Source organism: Geotrypetes seraphini, chromosome 13, assembly GCF_902459505.1.
Source record: "Geotrypetes seraphini chromosome 13, aGeoSer1.1, whole genome shotgun sequence".
Taxonomy (NCBI): Eukaryota; Metazoa; Chordata; class Amphibia; order Gymnophiona; family Dermophiidae; genus Geotrypetes; species Geotrypetes seraphini.
The window spans coordinates 18,317,561-18,340,526 of record NC_047096.1 but is presented as its reverse complement, the minus strand read 5'-3'; the positions used below and the strand labels follow the sequence as shown (position 1 = coordinate 18,340,526).

The following is a 22,966-nucleotide window of genomic DNA, read 5'->3' as shown; positions in this document are numbered from 1 at the left end:
CTCATGGAAAGTTAATTTGTAATACAAAATGGTACATGAATACTGAGTGAAAGTGAAAGCATGCCAAAAAAATGTGTGCATGGAGTGAGTTGTTTAAGTCCTTAGCCACCAATGCCCCAGAATTCCCCCTCCCCTAACCCTAATAGACTTCTGATCCCTTACACTCCATTAAGACCACTTTGATCACAATCTCAAAAACTTTTAGTGATTCCATCATTACGTCACATAAATTACGATTCTACCCGATCTTCTATATTCTCTGTAACTGCCCCCTCACTGTGGAACTCTATCCCAATCTACATTAGAGAAAACCTCTGCTATTGGATAGGACCCCTGCATTCCAAGCAAGTAAGCAGCAGTCCTGGTGGGGTAATTACATCAGTGGAGTCATGATGTCTTATGGTGCATTGCGAAAAGTAATCAAATCAGCGTTGTTTGACAAATTCATTTCCTAAAGTGGAAATCAGGGGAGAGTGTGGCGTAGTGGTTAAAGCTACAGCCTCAGCATCCTGGGGTTTTGGGTTCAAACCCACACTGCTCCTTGTGACCCCGGGCAAGTCACTTAATCCCCCTGTTGTCCCAGGTACGTTAGATAGATTGTGAGCCCGCACGGACAAACAAGAAAAAATGGTTGCGTATTTAAATAAATTCATGTAAACAGTTCTGAGTTCTCCTGGGAGAACGGTATAGAAAATTGAATAAGTAAATAGTGTGACAAGTTTCAGCCTCTGATAACCAGAGCTGGTATTATGACGTCATAATGCCTCATTCCACCAATGCCTAAGAGCCAACCTCAGCAGTGATGTCACAATGGCTTGATTGTCCTATACTTGGCTCACTTTTACCACATTTTGATTTCTAGAGCATCATAGTGGTTAAAGCTACAGCCTCAGCACCCTGAGGTTGTGGGTTCAAACCCTGCTGCTTCTTGTGACCCTGGGCAAGTCACTTAATCCCCCTATTGTCCCAGGTACATTTGATAGATTGTGAGCCTGCCGGGACAGACAGGGAAAAATGCTTGCGTCCTTAAATAAATTAATGTAAACCGTTTTGAGCTCCCCTGGGAGAACAGTATAGAAAACTAAATAAATATTGCTAAGTAAGGTCTACTATTTGTAACTATCTGTGTTTCACTGATTGTCCAGCCTTCTTCTGTGTAAACCGCCTAGAAATTGTTTTGATTTTGGCGGTATAGAAGAATAAAGTTATGTTATGTTGATCGTTTCAAGTCAAAACTGAAATCCTTTCTATTTAAAGATGCCTTTGAAATTTGAAAATTTTCTCTAATTGACTATTCCAGACGGGACTCCCCCACTTCCTATTGTCCTATCATTAATAGTCCAACTGTCCTATTGATTTAATGGAGTTCTCCCTCTACCCTATTGTTTGTTGCATGTCAGTTAGTCTTTTGTACGTCCACTGTTTTTAATTGTATGTATAACCCCATTTTTATGAAGCTTGTACACCGCTTAAAATTACGATATGTGGTATAACAAATAAACTTGAAACTCGAATTGTGCTAAGTACACATTGTGTGAATGATGAGTGAAAATGAAATAAATGATTTGGACCAAAAGTTAGCGATGTTGATTAAATATGTACGTGCATGTGAAAAGAGCATTATGTTCTCCGTGCAAATGTGTTGTGAGTGCAATACGATTTGCAAAGTGCTAAAGTGCCAGATATGTAAAAGAAAGAGAAATGAAAAATTGGGAAAAACATCCAAGCAGGAATGGAAATAAAAATGAGACAATGAGAACCGAGATCTAAGTGCAAATACTGAAGTGAAGGTGCTCAACCAAATAAATTACTGAAGGTGCCTAATGGATGCACGGAAGTCCAAGAAATTACCTGACCTACTGTGGCAATGTAACAGTAAGAGTTGTTGCTCGTGATAAAATGATTGAGCAATGAAGCTAAAACGAAACAGACACACACAAAAAAAAAATGTGAATGAAGGCCAAACATATATTGATTGGTGGAATACATGTTATCCTTCAACAGAACTATAATTATGATAAAAATGCTTGAACACAAACACTACTGGTTTAATAGTGACAAATTCCTTTAGATCAGGGGTAGGGAACTCCGGTCCTCGAGAGCCGTATTCCAGTCGGGTTTTCAGGATTTCCCCAATGAATATGCATGAGATCTATTTGCATGCACTGCTTTCAATGCATATTCATTGGGGAAATCCTGAAAACCCGACTGGAATACGGCTCTCGAGGACCGGAGTTCCCTGCCTCTGCTTTAGATCAACCCTCCTGGAGTGTCTACTGAAGAAGATCATCTACTTAAAAATTGTCCTGCCCTGCGCAAAGGCCAGCATTGTAAAAAACATACCTCTGAAAAATGCTCCTTGAAAAATGTAAAATCAACCGACTGGAAAAACGTTAAAAAGATCTGGACAAGTTCCTGGAGGAAAAGTCCATAGTCTGCCATTGAAACAGACTTGGGGGAAGCCGTTGCTTGCCCTAGATCGGTAGCATGGAATGTTGCTACTATTTGGATTTTTGCCAGGTACTAGTGACCTGGATCAGCCACTGTTGGAAACCGGAAACTGGGCTAGATGGACCACAGGTCGGACCCAGTATAGCTATTCTTATGTTCTCAACGCCTCACAATCGGCTTTAATTGGACTTAATTGAAAGCAGGTGCCTAGCTCACAAAACTCTTCTATAAAAAGTAGACACCTAGCCCAAAGCACCCACACTAAAAGTGGGTGTGGTTAGGGGGGGCAGATCATAGGTATGTTTTTGAGTTAGGCGCTTCTTCCTGAATCAGGTTTCGTTAGACTCAACTATTAGGCGAAGAAACCCCTGGCATAAATTGGCAACGCTTAAATGTTAGGATGCTGAGCACCATCTAAGCACGCTCAGGTGACACTGAGCATGATTCTATAATGGGCGCCTGATTTTTATAGAATCGGTGCCGATATCAACGCCTAATTATAGGCAGACTTTATAGCATCAGGGCTTATGTGCTCCCGCGTTAAGTTTCTGCAGGTAAGGTAATGAGAATATTAGCACACAATCACCAAAGAAAAAAAAAATCCTTTAAAAGTGGCCTGTGTAATCTGGACATCGTGCACAGAAAAATCCTTTGTTATAATGCGTTAATCTCAGATTTTACTGCTCTAGTAAAAAGGCCCCTATAAGAGGAAAATGGCGTTTAAGCTTTTTTGAGTATCTAACAGCAAGGGGCTACCAAACTGCTCCATGCCATGAGGGGTGGGGGGGGGGGGGGCAGGCTGAACCAGTCTTGCTTGTATCAATGGACGGAGTCTAGCTTAGTACAGGAAAACTTGAACTACCAGTTCATGCATGGCCCATGGGTTAAAATCAGGACAGACTCAGCTTTTTGGTTATCCTACAGCAACAGTACAGATCAGACTTTTCAGCTAATGAGTTTTCACTGCTCCTTGTTATAGAATCCAGTGTTTGGAGCTGTGAGCTTCCAAGAATGCTCAAAGAAGTTACAACCAAGCTGATCTTCCCTGTAAAACCTTTTTTTTTTTTTTTGTTCCTGTAAATGTATACAAGGAAAGGTGGCAATGCCAGAAAAGTGAGTCAGTACATGCAGTGAGCGACAAGGCAGACAAACTGTGTCACGCACACAGGCGACGTGCCAACAATTCACTGCTTTCTTCTTTGAGATGGAAATGTAGGTGAAGTGGGAAGGTGAATTAAGCTACTAGAATTTAAACGCTCGGGACTAGATTCTCAAAAATTTGCATTAAAAACTGACAACTGTTATAGTAGCGAGTCATTTTCTTAAAAACACACGTGCAAATGAGGTTGGCAAAGATTCGCTAAATTTGTATGTGCCCATCGCTAATGCGCAGAATAAATGCAAAAAAACAACAAATTTTGAAGAGGTGGGTCTGCTGGCCGGACAGAGTAGGTATCCCTCCGGCCAGCCATCTGAAAATAAGGTAAGGGGGAGAGGGCGGGGATCGATGGAAGAATTGGGGTGGTTGCCTGGCAGCGTGAGAGTGTGGGCAATTCTCCCGCTACCAAGGGGGTGTTGGTTGGCAGTGGGAGACATTGGGCATCCCTCCCACTGCCTTGGGGTGTGTCGGTCGGTGGGAGACACTGGGCATCTCTTCCACTGTTGTTGTGGTTTGGTTTTGGTTTTTTGTTTATTCTGCGCATATGCCCATAATTAAAACTAGCGATGGACACATGCTAATTTAGCGAGTCTTTGCTACTCTCCGCCAACCTCATTTGCATGAGCATTTTTGGGAGAATGACTCACTTTTTTAAAATCGCTACTCTAATGGCTGCTACAGCAGCCCGTCGGTTTTTTACGCGTTTTCTAAAAAAAATCTAGCCCTTGGAATGGCCAGAGGAATGCCTACTCCCTCCAGCCAGCAGGCCCGTTCTTCAAAATGGCAGGCCTTCCCCTCTCCAGTGCATCCTGAGGCTCTGATTGGCCCAGGTTGTTCAAGGCCCCTCCTATGGGTGTGGCCTTAGGCGTCCTGGCCAATCAGAGGTTTAGGCTTAAATTTCAGTGTGACATGATGATGAATACATAAACTTATTTATTTAATACTCAGCCAGGGTGGTGTACAGTAGGTGCAGCTTGACATAAAACTTACAATTTTATTGGTAGCATAATGATAATGAAATGACCAAATAAAAGCATGAATGCAATCAATGAAATATAATTGGAGAGGGTATACTGGAGTCAATGCGTCGTGCTCCGTCTCAGGTGGCATTCAAATTCAGGCTAAGCGCCCATTTTTTTGAAGCTTCTTTCAACTTCTAACTCCCACTCACCATCAGCTACCTATACCCATCGTATCATTCCTTCTGCCAAAAACTCCCCAACCCTGAGATGTCCTATCTGTCTGTCCAAATTTGATTGTAAGCTCTTCTGAGCAGGGACCATCTATTGAATGTTAAATGTAAAAGCTGCGTACACCTTTCAGCGCTATAGAAATGATAAATAGTAGTTATAGGACTGACATGAAATGGTATTAGAAATGTAAACATAGATTGTAACCTACCCTCTCTAACTGCATTCCATATGTATTTTTTATACAGTTCTTCACTGTCAGTTTAATTTCCATCCTATAAGTTCATATAGAATTTTTCTTTTTTCAACCATCTTTATTTTCTCTTCTTTATTAATTTCCAGGTACTTTAGTTAGATTGTGAGCCTTCAGGACAGTAAGGGAATTTTTTAAGTACCTTCTTACTTCTCATTTATAATCTTAATGTATACTTTCTTCAAACCGCTTAGAACCTAACGGATGTAGTGGTATATAAGAAATAAATTACATTACATTACATTAACCGAACAATAAAACAGTCATATAACAGAAATGCTGTATAATAAATGCCCCTCAAATATAGAGAACCAACAATAGTTTCAAATGTCCTTTTTAAACAAATCCTCAGAAGTGCCTATCATGAGCCATATTTTTCTGCTTCATAAGAATCAATGGTACCGGCGGGACTAAATCAGGAAATAGAGTGGATGACACTGATCTAAACAGTGATTGGTTGGTAACCATGACGTAGAGCATGAGGGAGATTTAAATTGCAGCAAATAGATGCCGTCGTCATCTTTGGTGTACAGGCTTCGCATCTGGATGGCACAGAGTAAAATAGATAAGGTAAACTGAATATAATAGTTTTCATTTTAAGTCCATAAGTTTAATATGCTGTATGTAAAATGAAATTTTTCATTTACAGGGGACTTTCTTGAAGAAGCCTCAGGGCGAAACAGGTGGGGGGGAAAAAACCTCATCCCCCATCCAATGTTGGCATTTGCAGCAGCATAAATATAAGCTAAGTAGCTATATTTATAACTAAAATTCAAATATAAAAAGTGCAAATATAAAAGAATTAAGTTTACAGAAAGATTTTTTTCAAAAGAAACGACAGTTTCAAAAGTTTCAAAAAAAAATAACAGATGGATGACGATTATAGTGCGTTGATTCTTATGAAGCAGAAAAATATGGCTCATGAGAGGTACTTCTGAGGAACTGTTTAAAAAGGACATTTGAAACTGTATATTTGAGGGGTTGTACAATTATATCGTGGGTTGTACTATTATATCAGGTGACGGCAAAAGCTAGAAGGATGCTGAGTTTCATAGGGAGAGGTATGGCCAGTAGGAGAAAGGAAGTGCTGATGCCCCGGTATAAGACTTTGGTGAGACCTCATTTAGAATATTGGGTACAATTCTGGAGGACACACCTTCAAAAAAAAAAAATAAAAAGGATGGAATCGGTCCAGAGGATAGTTAAGCCCTGGAATGCATTGCCAGAGGATGTGGTAACAGCAGTTAATGTAAATGTTTTCTCGGGGGGGGGGGGGGTCTATTCTCCCTCTTATTTGTCTCCTCCTGTCCAACCTACAACCTCTTTTTTTCACTCAGAGAATAGTTAAGCTCTGGAAAGCGTTGCCAGAGGATGTGGTAAGAGCGGATAGCGTAGCTGGTTTTAAGAAAGGGTTGGACAAGTTCCTGGAGGAAAAGTCCTTAGTCTGTTATTGAGAAAGACATGGGGGGAAGCCACTGCTTGCCCTGGATTGGTAGCATGGAATATTGCTAATGCTACACTTTGCGTTTTGGCCAGGTACTAGTGGCCTGGATTGGCCACCGTGAGAACGAGCTACTGGGCTTGATGGACCATTGGTTTGACCCCGTAAGGCTATTCTTATGCTCTTATGTTTTCTTGCTGTTCGTTCTCAGTTCAGACTTTTCTCTTCTGTAAGAAGAGCTCGTTTTGCCTAAGCTGAAATACACTCTTCCTTTTTCTTTCATTCTGAGGTACAAAATTACCCAGTCCCTGCAGTATGAGGAGACATTTCCTTTAGTGGCATGTGATGGGAGTAAAGAAACTGGCAGTACTGTCTGTCCTCTGCTGCCTTAGGCCAACTTGCTAAACAGGGAGCACTAGCCATGGGAAGGCACAGATTCTTCTGGCTGTGCAGACACAGACTGTTGACTCCATGTCGGCTGTTTTTCTCTGAAGCTGAAATTATAGGTATAGGTAGCACTTTTAAGTGTTCGAGGCTTGTGCATATGAGGACAGAGCACGCAGGGATGGGACAGGGACAGAACTTGTGGAGATGGGACAGGTATGGAGATGGATCCCGTGGGGACGGGGACAAATTTGCCCCCGTGTCATTCTCTACCCTGTGCATTGAAAGTCAGTCGTACTTCCTGTCCCTGCATACAGTGATGTAGTGATGGTGATCGGCGTCCGGGGTGGTGGCGCCCCTCTCCTGCCCTCTTCTCCACCCCCCTGCCACGCTCATGCGCGCCCGTGACCTTTCCCAGAAGTGACATCAGAGAAAGCGCCGAAGCCAACGCGGGCAGCATGTTTGTGGCTGCTCTCGCCACAGTTAAAAAGGTACGGGGAAGGGAGAGTGTGTGGTAGGGGAAGGAGGCGGTGAGGAGGAGGGATGCCGGCGCCCCAAGAAAGACCACACCTGTGGTGGTCCGCCCCCCTCACTGCGCCACTGCCTGCATACCCATTACTCCCTGCCACTGTTGTGTCGCCAACACCTGTATCTCCACAAAACCAGTGCTCCTCCTACATGTGCAACCAGTGGCGTCTAGCCCTAAGAAACCTGTCCCCTTTGTTTAGGGTTACCAGATTTTACTTATATAAAATCCGGACCCCTAGACCCCTAGACTCACCCCCCAGGCCCGCCCAATTCCACCCACTCCCATCATGTTACGCCCACCCCACCCCCTCTCACCTCCATCTATTCCTTCCCTGCCCCCTCCTGCCGCGCACATTCGTGCCCCTTCCCTCGTACCTCTCTAATGTTTGAGGCACGAAACCAACCCCAACCTGCTGCTCGCACCAGCATCGGCTCTTCCTCTGACATCACTTCCTGGACCCTCGCCTAGGAAGTGATGTCGGAGGAAGAGCCAAAGCTGGCGCGAGCAGCAGGTTCGGGCTGCTTCATGCGCTGTGAATATTAAAGAAGTGCGAGGGAAGGGAAGGGGGTGCTTGCACGCGGTAGTGGAGGGGGTGGAGAAGGAGCAGGGGCAGACAGGAGGATAGGTGCAGGCACTCCCACCAAGACGGCGTCTGGGGCAGACCCCACCCCCTGCTATCCATTGAACTCAGTGCTGCAGGTCCTATAATGACTCAGGGTGAGGTATGAAGAAATCCAGGACTGGCCTAAGATCTCCCTCCTGGAAGCTCTGGAAATGACTGTGCTGTTTGGGATGTGATGCTTTGACTACAAAAGGCACATAAAAAGGGAAGAAAAGAAGGTACCAAGACTCGGAGTTAAACTAGAACAAAAAAGACATGAGGCACAGGAGATGTCTGAACCATCATGCACTTTTATGAGCATTTTTTTCAGAAGTCCAAAAGCAAGTCCTTGATATATAAAATGAATTTGGTCCCGACTAAGATCCAAGTTTCGGTGACAACATCGCCTTCCTCAGGGGACAATGAAGGACTTCCACTTTCTTGCACATAAAATGCTGTGGCGCGTCGGCGTCTCTGCTCGAGGAAGAAGTGCTCGGGCAGAGACGCCCACGCACCACAGCGTTTTACATGCAAGAAAGTGGAAGTTCTTCATTGTCCCCTGAGGAAGGCGACGTTGTCGCCGAAACTTGGATCCTAGTCGGGACCAAATTCATTTTATATATCAAGGACTTGCTTTTGGACTTCTGAAAAAAATGCTCATAAAAGTGCATGATGGTTCAGACATCTCCTGTGCCTCTTGTGTTTTTGTTGTTCTTGACTACAAGAGGCAGCATTAGTAATTTTACACTCTGGCTGTAGTATTTCATTTGTAGAAGTAGATAGAGATGAAAGAGGCCCTGCTTCTTTCATCTACTCATACTACATTGGAGCGACATTGTCAGGAGTCCGATAGAACAAGCTGTAATGTTGCACACAGCATTCTCTTGTTACCAAACATGCAGAAAATAGGCCAGATTCCACATATTAGGCCCCTAACCAAGGTCTGCCACTGTCATGACTGCACTAAATACATTCTCTGATGAACTGGAGTACTTGTTGCTTTAGACAGGATCGTGTTGGTCATACTCTGGTTAGGGGCCTAGGAGCCAGCTTTTGAAAATGATTGGGGGTGCTTAACTCGTAGCTCGCAACAAATTTCGCCTCATAAAGAAAGGGAAAACCAAAGTACATCTGGTAGTGGGTGACCAGCCTGTATCTAAATGTCACAAGCAGGGCAGCTAATGTCGACATATCGAAAGTTAGGGTCCTCCCCCTTGCAGCTTGTCAGCATCGTACTTTCTCTCTCTCCCCCTTCGAGCCGTTCATAGCACTTTTCTTCAACCTAGTCCCCTCAGCCCATCTACACCACACTTTTCCCCCATTTCTTTTCATTTCCCTGTATTTCTTCTTCCCCCTCACGCCTCCTGGTCTTCCTCCTGCATAGATGTAATTTGATGTTTTATATTTGGGGACAGGGAGCTTAATAGCTCTCTTCCTGTTCCACTTCCTAAATCCTTTTAGCCTGTTCTGCTTCTTATTTTCCCTTGAACCAGCCTTCTATTTCCCTCCACTCCCTAACAAGCTCCAATATACTTTTCCCTAGTCAGCTGCTGTCCAATGCAGGTAATGCTCACCTATCCATTTACTGATTCCCACTTCTCACTCACCTTTACAGATAAAGATTCTAATGTTTGTAAATTTAACTCATCTTCAGTATGTGACTCCCTATTGACCACAGGCTTGAATCATCCCCCCGCTCTGCTCTCCCTGGCTCTAGGCACATTCCTGTTTTCTGGGACTGGTCCCCCCATTCCCTTTAGAGCAGTGGTTCCCAACCCTGTCCTGGAGGAACACCAGGCCAATTGGGTTTTCAGGCTAGCCCTAATGAATATGCATGAAGCAAATTTGCATGCCTATCACTTCCATCATATGCAAATCTCTCTCATGCATATTCATTAGGGCTAGCCTGAAAACCCGATTGGCCTGGTGTTCCTCCAGGACAGGGTTGGGAATCACTGCTTTAGAGGCACTGCAGCACTTCCCCTGGCACTCACAGATTCCAGGCCTGCAGAGTCCACATCAGGTATTATGATGCTACATGCTCACCCTGAGCTCTGGAAGCCCAGCACGGACCACAGTTTGAAACCTCAAAGATTTCATGCTAATTGGGAGAATGTATTCTAGCAGCCCGGGCCATGGGAGCTTGCACTCATACTAAGCTGCTGTGTTCTGGGCTTCCTGCAGGATATTGCTCCAGCGGCCAAAGAACAAACATCCAGCTCAAGGAGCCGAGTTGAGACCTGGGAGGTGGTTGCAGAGTTTTACCAAGAGCAAAGAGGGGAGCAAGGATTTGGCAAGAAGAAAGCCAGCCAGGAAACACACAGAGTTGTGAAGCAGCATGTCCCTTCTCCCCCATCCCCAAATCTGCCAGTGGTCTCCTGCTACTCATCCTGTGCTGCTTCTTTAGACTCTCATAGCTAGGGTTGCCCACTCCTACATAAGACTGTAAACTGTTCAAAAAAGGGACTATTGCAGTGTTCCCCAAATATATACAAATCTCTTTAATGCATTTTTATCGTGGCTATCCTGAAAACCTGACTGGCAAGGGGGTACTCCAGGTCTGACTCGGAAAACACTATTGCACCTTAAAACGTATGCCCACCATATAGCACAGCATCATGCCGTAGTCATGCAAAAAAGGATAGAGTTAAGTATTATTGCAATTTCCATCACTCAGAGATTGTAAGTGTTGCCTCCACAGCATCCCAGCCCCAGCCAGGAATCAAGCACAGATTTCTCTGCAGAACAGCGAGCAGCTCCATTCCTATAGGACAGGCTAATCCAGTGGTTCCCAAATCTGTCCTGGAGGCTCCCCACTCATCAGTCGGGTTTTCATAATATCCACAATGAATATTCAGGAGCTAGATGTGCATGCACTGCTTCCAGAACTATCTCATGCATATTCATTGTGGAAATCTTGAAAACCTGATCAGGTTATGGATCTTGAGGATCGGGGTACCTACCCCCTGTAGTAACACATGCTGAAATTTTGAGTCTCTGCTTATGGGACTTTCAATAGGACCAAATAAAGAGCCCAGGCACTGTTATGAAAAAAAAACCCCACACTAGGGTCAATTGCAATCCGTAACCTGCATGTAAACCCCCACAGTGGCCATGCCCCCTCTGTCGTCAACTTCCTGTTCAGGGGCAGGGGACCAGCAAAGTCAACAGCAGCGTGCAGGGGGTGCTCCAGCCAGACAAGGGGGTGTTTCACCCCAGGTTCCCAACATGTTTTACATCAGCCCCAGTGTTAGCAGGGTCATGTTTGATCCAGCCCTAGATTTTTCCCACTGTTTCCTTTGGCCTATAGTCCTCTTCCTCCTCATAAAGAAAAATTCATAAGCCATTATTAAGATGAACTTTGCAAAATCCACTGGTTTATTTCTAGGATAAGCAGCATAAAATCCGCTTTACTCTTTTGGGATCTTGCCAGGTACTTGTGATCTGGATTGCTCATTGTTGGAAACAGGATACTTTGGTCTGCCTCAGTATGGCAATGCTTAAAGTGCTCTTATGTTGAATCTAGAACTACAAGTTCATAGATGCAACAGGGCTCAGCTTGTCCCTCATAACCTAGAGCAGGGGTAGGGAACTCCAGTCCTCGAGAGCCGTATTCCAGTTGGGTTTTCAGGATTTCCCCAATGAATATGCATTGAAAACAGTGCATGTAAATAGATCTCATGCATATTCATTGGGGAAATCCTGAAAACCCGACTGGAATACGGCTCTCGAGGACCGGAGTTCCCTGACCTAGAGCCATCCAGCAACCCTGGTTAAAACATCCTTAAAAGTCAAATGTTCTTACTAAAGTAATTCCTTCCATAGCGGAAAGCAGGATTATTCTCTTGAAAGAAGAGTCTATACTACAAACAGAATCTATTATAGTTAGTAGCTACATACTCAGTCAGAATTTAAAACTCCCTAATGATGATGTGATGTAATGACATTACAATTTAATTATTACAATTATGTATATGAGATGTTATAATTACGGTCAGATGTTTCGATAGGTTTCCCCTTCAGTTCACACCAACACAGAGGTTAAACATTTAAATATTTGTATTTTTTTGTTGCAACTAAAAATAACAATAACAATTATGGGTGAAAGAAAACTAAATAAGTATTTTCAACAATTGTTGTTACCAGATGTTGTTTAAACAAGGTAAATTCAATTTAAATATATAAATGAATAGCAAGGCTAATTTACCTTTCACTGTGATCAAATTTACATTTATTATACCATTATAGTTAGTAATAGTATTCAAACCTCAAACAAATATGTTATGCCTTTCAGCTTAATACCAACTTTGTTCTAGGATATCCAAAAAGACAAGTCAGTATATAGGTGACTTTTTTAAAACCAGAAAGTATTTCTCAGTCCCAAAGTTCAATAAAATACAAAAAGTGTATATCTGTGCACACAAAAATAAAGTATTTAAAAAACTGTTTTCATTGGCATTGCCACTTTCTTGTGCTGGGTACTGCTGAGTTGTTATCCCATCACCTGTCTGAAACTGGCAGCTCCTCTGAAGAGCCAACATTTGCTACTATCCTATCTGTACACAAATGAAAGGAAGCAAAACCCTAACCTCCCTGGATGAATGCGGGCTAAAGTCAGTGTCTTCTTAGGCTAAGGCCATGTATTTCTAACTACTTGTGCAAAAGAACAGATAATTCTTTTTATCCCTTCCTGGAATCCCCCCCAAAATGCTTCTGATATGAAATCATTTCACAGAGTTTCAACACACACATTCACGGAATATCTGAGCAACCTCAGCTTTATCTATATATCCAAGTATTTTTGATTCATAAATAATGAAACTCTTCAGTAATTACCTCACAGTCTCACAGCTTCCTCACACAGAGCCTGATAGTGCTGTATATCAGGAATACTGACTGGAAACAACACTGCACTACAGAACTTCCTAGAATCCCAAAATCACTCCCAAGGCTCCAGACCCTCAGTTCTCAAAAGAACTTTCAGCTCCCCACAAATAGTTTCAGATTCTCCAAACTTCATCTAACGGTGTACACTGGCCAAGGACTCAGCAGATTAGCAACCAGAAAAGACTGCAGGAATCCACTCCAGCAAAAAAAAACAAACCCAGCTGAATACTACATTAAATACAAAACATTTGCCTTAAACACCGATAATATGAGGTAATCTGAGTTGAATCAGTGGTCTTACACAGTGAAGGGACTAAAACTCCCTATTTCCCAGTACTTAATACTTAAGAATATAAGAATAGTCTTACTGGGTCAGACCAATGGTCCATCATGCCCAGTAGCCTGCTCTCATGGTGGCCAATCCAGGTCACTAGTACCTTGCTAAAACCCAAGGAATATTCCATGCTACCAATCCAGAGTAAGCAATGGCTTCCCCCCTGTCTTTGTCAATAACAGACTATGGGCTTTTCCTCTAGAGTCTAGGAACTTGTCCAAATCTTTCTTAAAACCAGCAATAGGAATCACAAAATTCCAGTTTAAATTCTGAAACACAAGATGGGTTCGTTAGAATGACCAGATAATCAAAGATCCAGCCTCCTGGCTGCTTAACAGCTCTTCATATGTGGCAGTCCAGGGGAAGGCAAAAAAAACCCCCAAACACCACCTCTGTGTATCTGTAGCCATTTCTAGAAAGAAACAAAAAGGTTTTTCCTAACACCAAACATGACTTTCCAAATCAAATCACCATCTATGAACATCACCCCCACCAGCAACACTTTTCTGTGCAGCTTTGTGTTTGGAGTATTTATTTTGTTAAGGGTGCCCAGCCTACTTGCTGTCAGTAGGGAAATAAAATACCAGCAAACAGCTGTTGTAGAAGCCTCTGGTTTGTACAGCAGGGAGTAATTAACTTTCCCTGAAGCTGTAAAAAAAAAAAAAAAGCAGGTGGGAAGGGAGGCGAGATAACTAGGGTATCCCCAGCCTCAGGAATGACAAGTCTCCTTGCCCTCACTCTTCTACTCTTGAAGACCAATAAAATAAAGCGCAGAAGGCTTTGTGCAGCCTCTACATACAAGGTTTTGGGCTACCCTGGGTGCCCTGTGTTCAAACAAGTTGCACACATGAGGAAAGAGTACGCAAAGTCTCCAATAGACCTCAGCGTACAGCTCATTTAAAACCCCTGATAACGAAAGTATTAGCTATGCAAAGACATTCACAGAAGACCTGAAGGCTGAGCACAGGGTTTTCTAATGCCAGAGCTTCAAGGCCAGGTCTGAGGAGGAATGGACAGGGAGCACATTCTGCAGCCAGCATTAGTGAGATTTCATGCTTGCTTCTCTTTACTGGGAGCATGAAGGACCCACAACCTTTGTCTGGCTTTGTTAAAGAGGATGAAGAATAATAATGATAATTTGCTGAGAAGGAGGTGTGCTAGAACAAACAGTAAAGTTTTGATATCAAACAGTAAAGTTTTGATATTAAAATATGATATACAGTATATCCACAGAGTAACATTAATGCATATAGACGAAGTAGCATTTCAGAACACGCATAGTGTAAACACATACAAACCCATGTGCCCAAATAGATTTTCTGGTCCTAACAATTGCCCCCTTTTATCAAGCCGTGTTAGGGTTTTTCATCGCCAGCCACTGCGCTAAAGCTCTCATAGGAATTCTAAGAGCATAGGAGATTTTATCGCAGCAGCCAGCGATAAAAAATCCTAATGCAGCTTTATAAAAGGGGGGGGGGGGGGGGAGGGGGGAACGACGACAATATTTATATACAGAAGAGCATGCCAACACATATAGGGCACAGTGAATCTCAAAGGAGAGGAAGATGGGCAGTGCAAGCCAGCGGAACTCAAACCTATTCCAGGAGTCCACCAGCCAGTTGGGTTTTCAGAATATCCTTAATAAATATGCAAGAGAGAAATTTCCATGCCACTAAGGTATTTAAATGTCGCCATCATGTCTGCCCTTTCCTGTCTTTCTTTCAATGTATACATATTGAGATTTTTAATAGAGAATGACATGGGGACAAATTTGGCACTGTCCCCGCAGGAACTCAATTTTCCCCTCCCACCCCCGTGAGTTTTGTCGCTGTCGCTGCCCCATTCTCCTGTAAGCTCTGCCTTAACCGCACAAGACTCGAAGTGTTTGAGGCTTGTGCAGATGAGGACGGAGCTTAGGCATTGGTGGAATGAGGCATTATGACATCACAATCTGAGCTCTAGAATGTTGTTACTTATGATTTTAAAGTGTTTGAGACATGTGCAGAGGAGGACTGAGCTTGCAGGAATGGGGCAGGGACAGGAAAGAACTTGCGGGGACGAGATGGGAAAATGAGTTCCCGCGGGGACAAGGAAAAATTTGTCCCCATGTCATTCTCCAATTTTTAAGTCTGTCCTCAAACACTTTGGGCTCCTTTTACGAAGGTGCGCTAAGTGTTTTAGCACACGCACAGGATTAGCGTGCGCTAGCCGAGAATCTACCGCCTGCTCAAAAGGAGGCGGTGACGGCTAGCGCACGTGGCAATTTAGCGCGCACTATTCCGCACGTTAAGGCCCTAGCACGGCTTTGAAAAAGGAACCCTTTATGATGAAGACCACAGGCCATTTTAATAGCTGCTCTCTGGACTAATTCCATCCTGTTTATGTCTTTTTGAAGGTGCTGTCTCTACTCACAGTACTCTAAATGAGGTCTCACCAGCTGGTCATTCCTTTTCCTATACACCTAAGAAACCTTCTGGCCATCACCTTTTCTATCCATTGAGTTGACGAGAAACCTTAAGTGTGAGCTGTTCCAAATCTAGCTTTGAACATTTTCTCCTGGGAGCTCTAGAACTGCACAGAATACATAGTAATGTGGAAGGCCATTTTCAATATGATGAACTAATCTGAGTTTGGATGTTTTGCAGGAGATGCACCAAAAATCCAGTACTAAACATGCCCATTTTCAAAACTGAAAACGTATATCTTGTTGTTTTGAAAATGGCCATGTTTTTATTCAGATGTGCATCTATCTTTTTGAACCATTTTCGGGGAAACAAAACAACCAAAACCCACATCCAAAAATAAAATGCAGAAAACAAACCATTGGGCCAGCATCTTTAGTAAACTGGCCACAGAATATCAGTGGGAGCACCTCAGGAGGCACTGCAGTGGTGCTAGAAAAGGTTCAAAGAAGAGCGACCAAGATGGTAAAGGGGATGGAACTCCTCTCGTATGAGGAAAGACTAAAACAGTTAGGGCTCTTCAGCTTGGAAAATAGATGGCTGAGGGGAGATAGGATTGAAGTCTACAAAATCCTGAGTGGAGTAGAACGGATACAAGTGGATCGATTTTTCAAAAATTACAAAGACTAGGGGACACTAGATGAAGTTCCAGGGAAATACTTTTAAAACCAATAGGAGGAAACTTTTTTTCACTCAGAGAATAGTTAAGATCTGGAACGCACTGCCAGAGGATGTGGTAAGAGCGGATAGCGTAGCTAGGTTTATGAAAGGTTTGGACAAGTTGTTGGAGGAAAAGTCCATAGTCTGATATTAAGAAAGATATGGGGGAAGCCACTGCTTGCCCTTTATTGGTAGCATGGAATATTGCTACACCTTGGGTTTTGGCCAGGTACTAGTGACCTGGATTGGCCACCGTGAGAATGGGCTACTGGGCTTGATGGACCATTGGTCTGACCCATTAAGGCTATTCTTATGTTCTTATGACTTCAAATAAAAGGTCCCAGGTACATATCATCTTACAATATCCTCCTTATATTGTGAGGTAAGCCCTCCAAAACCCAATCAAAACCTACTGAACCCAACTGTACGCCATAACAATAACCCTTATGCCTATATGGAGGTACAGTGAGATTAGGGTGGGTTTTGGAAGGCTCACATAGTCCACCATAAGTAACATAGTAACATAGTAGATGACAGCAGATAAAGACCCGAATGGTCCATCCAGTCTGCCCAACCTGAGTATAGTAGTTAAAGGGATATAAGCTTTCCCATCTCTATAGTTGACGACACTGCCTACCAGATTACTCCAGGAACCTGCTTGCTGTTCTACGAGGACTGGCCATAACATTTGAAACTATCTTACAGGCAGGTATGTGCTGGTTCATTCGCATCTATGGAGAGAGGGAAGGGGGTCAATGACCACTAGTGGAGTGTGGAGGGGTCATGCCTTCATCCCTCAGTTTGGGCACCTTTCTGGCGCTTACGTGTTGTTAAAACAGGTTTAGCCTCAACCATCTAAACCAGTGGTCTCAAACTCAAACCCTTTGCAGGGCCACATTTTGAATTTGTAGGTACATGGAGGGCCGCAAAAAAAATAGTTAATGTCTTATTAAAGAATTAACAATTTTGCATGAGGTAAAACTCTTTATAGTTTATAAATCTTTCCTTTTGACTAAGTATTAATAATAATATTGTCATTTATAGCTAAAGAGACATATGATCAAGAAACTGTTTTATTTTACTTTTATGATTATGATAAACATACCGAGGGCCTCAAAATAGTACCTGGGGGGCCGCGAGTTTGAGACCACTGATCTAAACTGTGCCCTGGACATTTTCCAAAATGTTTGATTATTGCAGCAAAACATCCAGATCACAAGCCCGTCGTAGGTCCACCCCAACCACACCTCTAGTATGCCTCCTTGAGATTTAGATGCACTGCGGACAAGCACCATGGAAATCTTTCTAGAAAACAGGTTTTGAAAATAGCGAATTGGAAGGGTTTGGTGAGAAAAAAATGTCCATCTGCCCCCTTGTGCCACATTGTGGACATTTTCCTTTTTTGAAAATGAGCCCTATAGTAACATAGTAAATGACAGCAGATAAAGGACCTGAGTGGTCCATCCAGTCTGGGCCCAACAGTCACACTTATTATTGATTCATGACTAAATTGTCTTTCTTTTTGCACTTCTGGGACACAAATCATAGAAGTCCACCTAGCACCGTCCTTAGCTTCAAGCTACTGGAGTTACCATCGAAGCCCACTCCAGCCTATCCAAACCACCTTGTCATTTGCAGGACACAGACCACAAAAGTCTGCCCTGCACGGCCCTCACATTCCAAATTACTGGAGTTTCTCTCGAAGCCCTCTCCAGCCCATCCAAAACTAAACACAGACCGTGCAAGTGTGCCCAGTGCTGCTGAACCGGAGCATACGCAGGTAGGGCTAGTCTCTGTTAGAGCGCTGGTCTATGACCAGAGGGCCGCCGCATGAGCGGACTGCTGGGCACGATTGACCACTAGTCTGACCCAGCAGCGACAATTCTTATGTTCTTCACAGCTGAGCACCACTCGACACATCAAGCCCATATGCAACAATTTAAGTTTTCTAATTAGAGGTCTTCTGTGTTCATCCCATGCCTTCATGAATTCTGTCACCATATTCATCTCCACCACCTCCCTTGGGAGGGCATTCTGGACATCAACCATCTTGAGTATCTGAGCACGTTTCCCATGAAGAACCTAGTCTGTGAAAAGCAGCCTTGGGATCAGTGGTGAAGACTGACTTCGTGCATGTCATTCATGGTTGGGTCTGCTGTGGTTCCTGGTGTCCAGTTCCGCCTCGTGGTGTTTCAAGGGTTTGGATTTAATTTGTTATCTTGTCTCTGCTTTACAGCAGGGACAAATGCACAAGATCTATCACAGAATAAACTTTCTCCACTCTGGTTTGTTAGGTTTTAATGTTTTCTTTATATAAAAAGGCAGCTCCCTGGCTCTTCTCAGGTCTTGTAAAGAAAACAGTATTAGCTCCCTCAATATTAGAATATACCGGCTCACCAAGTGCAGGAAAATTATTATTATTATGGCTGTTGCTCATATTCTTTCCACAATATATTGAGTACAAGAATGTGCTTGTCCTTAATATAGAGACTAGCATTAGTGTCCTCTTTAAGGAGGAGTTCTTAAAAGACAAGATCCTGATGATACAACTGGCACAGTGCTTGCACTGGTCTACTGGGAAAGAGGTCCCCTTTGCCCTCCCCTTTCCAATGTTGCTGGCTTGAGCTGATCTATGGAGGTACTGCACGACATATAGCCCCCTTTGCGTGGACATTGTTGCCCTCCTGATCCGATTGGAGAGGAAGAGAAGGGAGAAAGAGCAAGTCGCTGAAGTCATAGAGGGAGTGAAACTCAGGTTGAAGCAACACATGATGGAACAAGACTCCACTTTACAAAATGAGTATTATATGGAGCGAGATAGTGTTTTAAGAAGTGAAAGAGATTGCCATTATATAAGCCAGAGTATCGCTGAATAAGTCAGCATATGATATGAAATAATGCATCAGAATATAACTAGCACATCATAAGAGACAGTACGTCATGATATAAGACAGCTTGGCATAGGATGAGACACCAAACCATGATATAATAGAGTAAGTTCAAAATAAGACGACTCAGCTTGGAATGAGAAAACCCAGCAAGACTAGGACAAGAAAACACAGAAACTCCTTTAAAAATTTTTCAAAACTTCTCTCACCTGCTCGGAGAGCACTAGAACGGTGGGGTTTCAGCCGATGTGCCAATCCGACTTGGGAGGCACCGGGCACTGAAAGATGGCCTCCCCCGTCTCTTCTCAGCCGGGCATCAACGGTGGCAGGGGCACAGGAGCCGGTGAGTTGCTGGGAGAGGGAGCTCTCACCCACCGCTGTGGCTCGTAGCGATGCCAGCGCTAAGGATGGCAGGGGCACCTGCCTGCACTCTCTGTTACAAGGCAGAAAAGCTGCACTACGTCTCTTTCGTCCTGGCACCTGCTATGCCCACTTGCTTACAAAGGAGAGGTTTTCACAGAGAAAGATGCTGCAGGTGGACTGATGACAGCTCTGCAGGCTTTGGGATAAGTGCCACGTAAACCCCTGTTCCTCAGGCTCCCAGCAGGGAAAGTGTACTCAGAATTGGCTTTCCTGAGTTATATATGATCCTTCCCTATTTACCTGAACAAACACCAAAGTGTGTGCTTACCTCAGTTGGAGGTGTTTAAGTATCCCAGCATAAAATTAACTCTTTCAGTACTGATTATCTCACAGGCACAGATCATGGCATATAAACCTACTCAAATACACACAAACATTCAAGCACATACTATGGTAGCAATTCTGGACAAATGCAAAGTGATGCACATTGGGAAGATTAATCCAAAACACTGTTACCGGATGCTAGGGTCCACCTTGGGGGTCAGCGCTCAAGAAAAAGACCTAGGTGTCATCGTGGACATTACACTGAAACCTTCCGCCCAATGTGTGGTGGCAGCCAAGAAAGCAAACAAGATGCTAGGAATTATTAGAAAAGGGATGGTAAACAAGACTAAGAATGTTATAATGCCTCTGTATTGCTCAGTGGTGCAACCTCATCTTGAGTATTGCGTTCAGTTCTGGTCTCCTTATCTCAAAAGATAGAGCGTCACAAGAAAAAGTTCAAAGAGTGACCAAGATGATAAAGGGGATGGAACTCTTCCACTTGGAAAAGAGATGATTAAGGAGAGATATGATTGAAGTCTACAAAATCCTGAGCTTTTGGGTGGAAGCATGACTAGTTGTCTATGCTGCGTTTTGCATTGGTATTTGCTGCATCACGACACTGTCAGCTTGTGAATATTTTGCATTTTGAATCAAAGTTCTAGAAAATTGTAACTTTCATAGTTTACATTTATTCTGCATCGGTTTCAGAAATCTTTGAGAAACTGAACGATGATAAAGGGGATGGAACTCCTCTCATATGAGGAAAGACTAAAAAGGTTAGTTAGGGCTCTTCAGCTTTGAAAAGAGATGGCTGACGGGAGGTATGATTGAAGGCTACAAAATCCTGAGTGGAGTAGAACGGGTACAAGTGGATTGATTTTTCACTCCATCAAAAATTACAGAGACTAGGGGACACTCGATGAAGTTACAGGGAAATACTTTTAAAACCAATAGGAGGAAATATTTTTTCACTCTGAGAATAGTTAAGCTCTGGAACGCATTGCCTGAAGTTCTGGTAAACATGGATAGCGTAGCTTGTTTTAAGAAAGGTTTGGACAGATTCCTGGAGGAAAAGTCCATAGTCTGTTATTAAGACATGGGGGAAGCCACTGCTTGCCCTGGATCGGTAGCATGGAATGTTGCTACTCCTTGGGTTTTTGCCAGGTACTAGGGACCTGGATTGGCCACCGTGAGAACAGGCTACTGGCTTGATGGACCATTGGTCTGACCCAGTAAAGTTATTTGTATGTTCTTAACTGAGCCAAATAGAGGACAATAATGCCATTGTAACATCACTGATGAGGTTGGCTCTGAGGTACTGTGGAATGAGGCATTATGACATCACAATCTCAGCTCTGGAATGTTGCTCTCATTGGGGTTCCGGAATCTTGCTATTCTTTGAGATGCTGGAATGTTGTTACTCTTTGGGTTTTGGCCAGGTTCTAGTGACCTAGATTGGCCTCCATGAGAACTGGCTACTGGGTTTGATGGACCATGGGTCTGACCCAGTAAGGCTATTCTTATGTGAGCATAAAAATGCAAATTCTCCTCATTGATCTCATGAACAGTCTAAAAGCAGAAAAGACCCTATATCGCTCTCCTGCAGATCCTCTCAAACTTGTACTGTCACAGGAGGTGCAGTGAGAAATTTTACAGTGCAGCACCTTCTACTCCCCAGGTTGACTGGCTCTAGGGGTGCAGCCCATAGACACCAACATTTCCAAAAGATTGGTGTGTCAAACACAATACTATTGCTTACTATTGGGGGGTGCTCAGTGTCCAGTAGCACCCTCAGAACTGGCTCCTATGTCACAGCCCCTAATGATATGGAAGGAGAAACTCAAGATCACAGTTTTTGTGATACCTGGTGCCTGGATTCAGGGCCCATGCAAGGTTCCAAAAGAGCATGGCTTCTGGCCCAGGACTGCACATGCATTGACCAGGATAGGTAGGCGCGCTGACAATCCCGCCCTGACATTTGCGCGAAGGATTAATGCGCGCTGCCGCTTCCGCCACTTTCAGGCCTTCCCCTTTGCATCTGAGGGGAGGTGTGGGGGAGAAACCTCCCATTTCACTAACAACTCCTTGCGCTCCCGCTAGGGGGTGTGGGGGGGAAGCACCCCCCCCCCCACACACACACACACACACACTGAAAACTCCTGAAGACCAAAAACAGGAAGGAGAACGGGAGTTTTCAGTGTACTAGGAGGGTTCCCCCCAACCTCCGCCCAACGGGAGTGCAAAGAGTTTTCAGAATGCAAATGGAAAGGCCTCAAACCAGCGGAAGCAGCGGTGCGCATTTGTCCTGCACGCAAATGTCAGGGCGGGATTGTTGGCGCACCAATGTCCTGCGCACTTTCAACAGTGTACCGGCATCCAGTGATCACCGCATAGTGTAGTTAGTATTAAAACAGATGTAGAGAGGGCTCAGTCAAAAGCAAAGGTTCTAGACTTTTAAAAAAAAACTAAATTTGTTCAGATAGGGGATTACGTCAAGGAATTGTCTGGATGGGAACATCTGGAAGAAGTAGGAAAGCAGTGGGCAAAACTGAAAGGAGCTATTGTAAGGGCAACCAACCATTTTGTAAGGAAAGTAAATAAGAATTGAGCTATTTTTCCAGCAATTTGGCTCAATACCCCAGATGAGCAAGGCTCATTACATGCCTTCGTGTTCTTTAGAGATCGGACGATCTGTTCTAACATAAGAATTGCCGCTACTGGGTCAGACCAGTGTCCGCTCACACAGCAGCCCCCAGATCAAAGACCACTGCTCTAAATGAGTCCAGCCTCACCTGTATTATATGACATAAGAACATAAGAACTGCTGCTGCTGGGTCAGACCAGTGGTCCATCTTGCCCAGCAGTCCACTCACGCAGCGGCCCTTAGGTCAAAGACCAGTGCTCTAAATGAGTCCAGCCTCACCTGCGTACGTTCCAGTTTAGCAGGAACTTGTCCAACTTTGTCTTGAATCCCTGGAGGGTGTTTTCCCCTATAACAGACTCCGGAAGAGCGTTCCGGTTTTCTACCACTCTCTGGGTG

At 43.8% G+C, this 22,966-nt stretch overlaps 1 protein-coding gene across 3 annotated transcripts in view; it reads right to left on the bottom strand.

The window, feature by feature from the left end:
• Window positions 1-22,966, bottom strand: part of SPDEF (SAM pointed domain containing ETS transcription factor) — an 89,592-nt gene that overhangs the window by 52,008 nt on the left and 14,618 nt on the right. Inside the window, exon 1 of one of the 3 annotated variants that reach the window (XM_033919408.1) lies at window positions 19,449-19,831. The exons of 1 other annotated variant lie outside the window; for it this stretch is intronic. The gene's annotated coding sequence lies outside the window, so the exon portion shown is untranslated. Of the gene's footprint in view, window positions 1-12,844; window positions 12,959-19,448; window positions 19,832-22,966 lie in introns of those variants that run through there. One more of the 3 variants, XM_033919410.1, reaches the window with a different exon arrangement.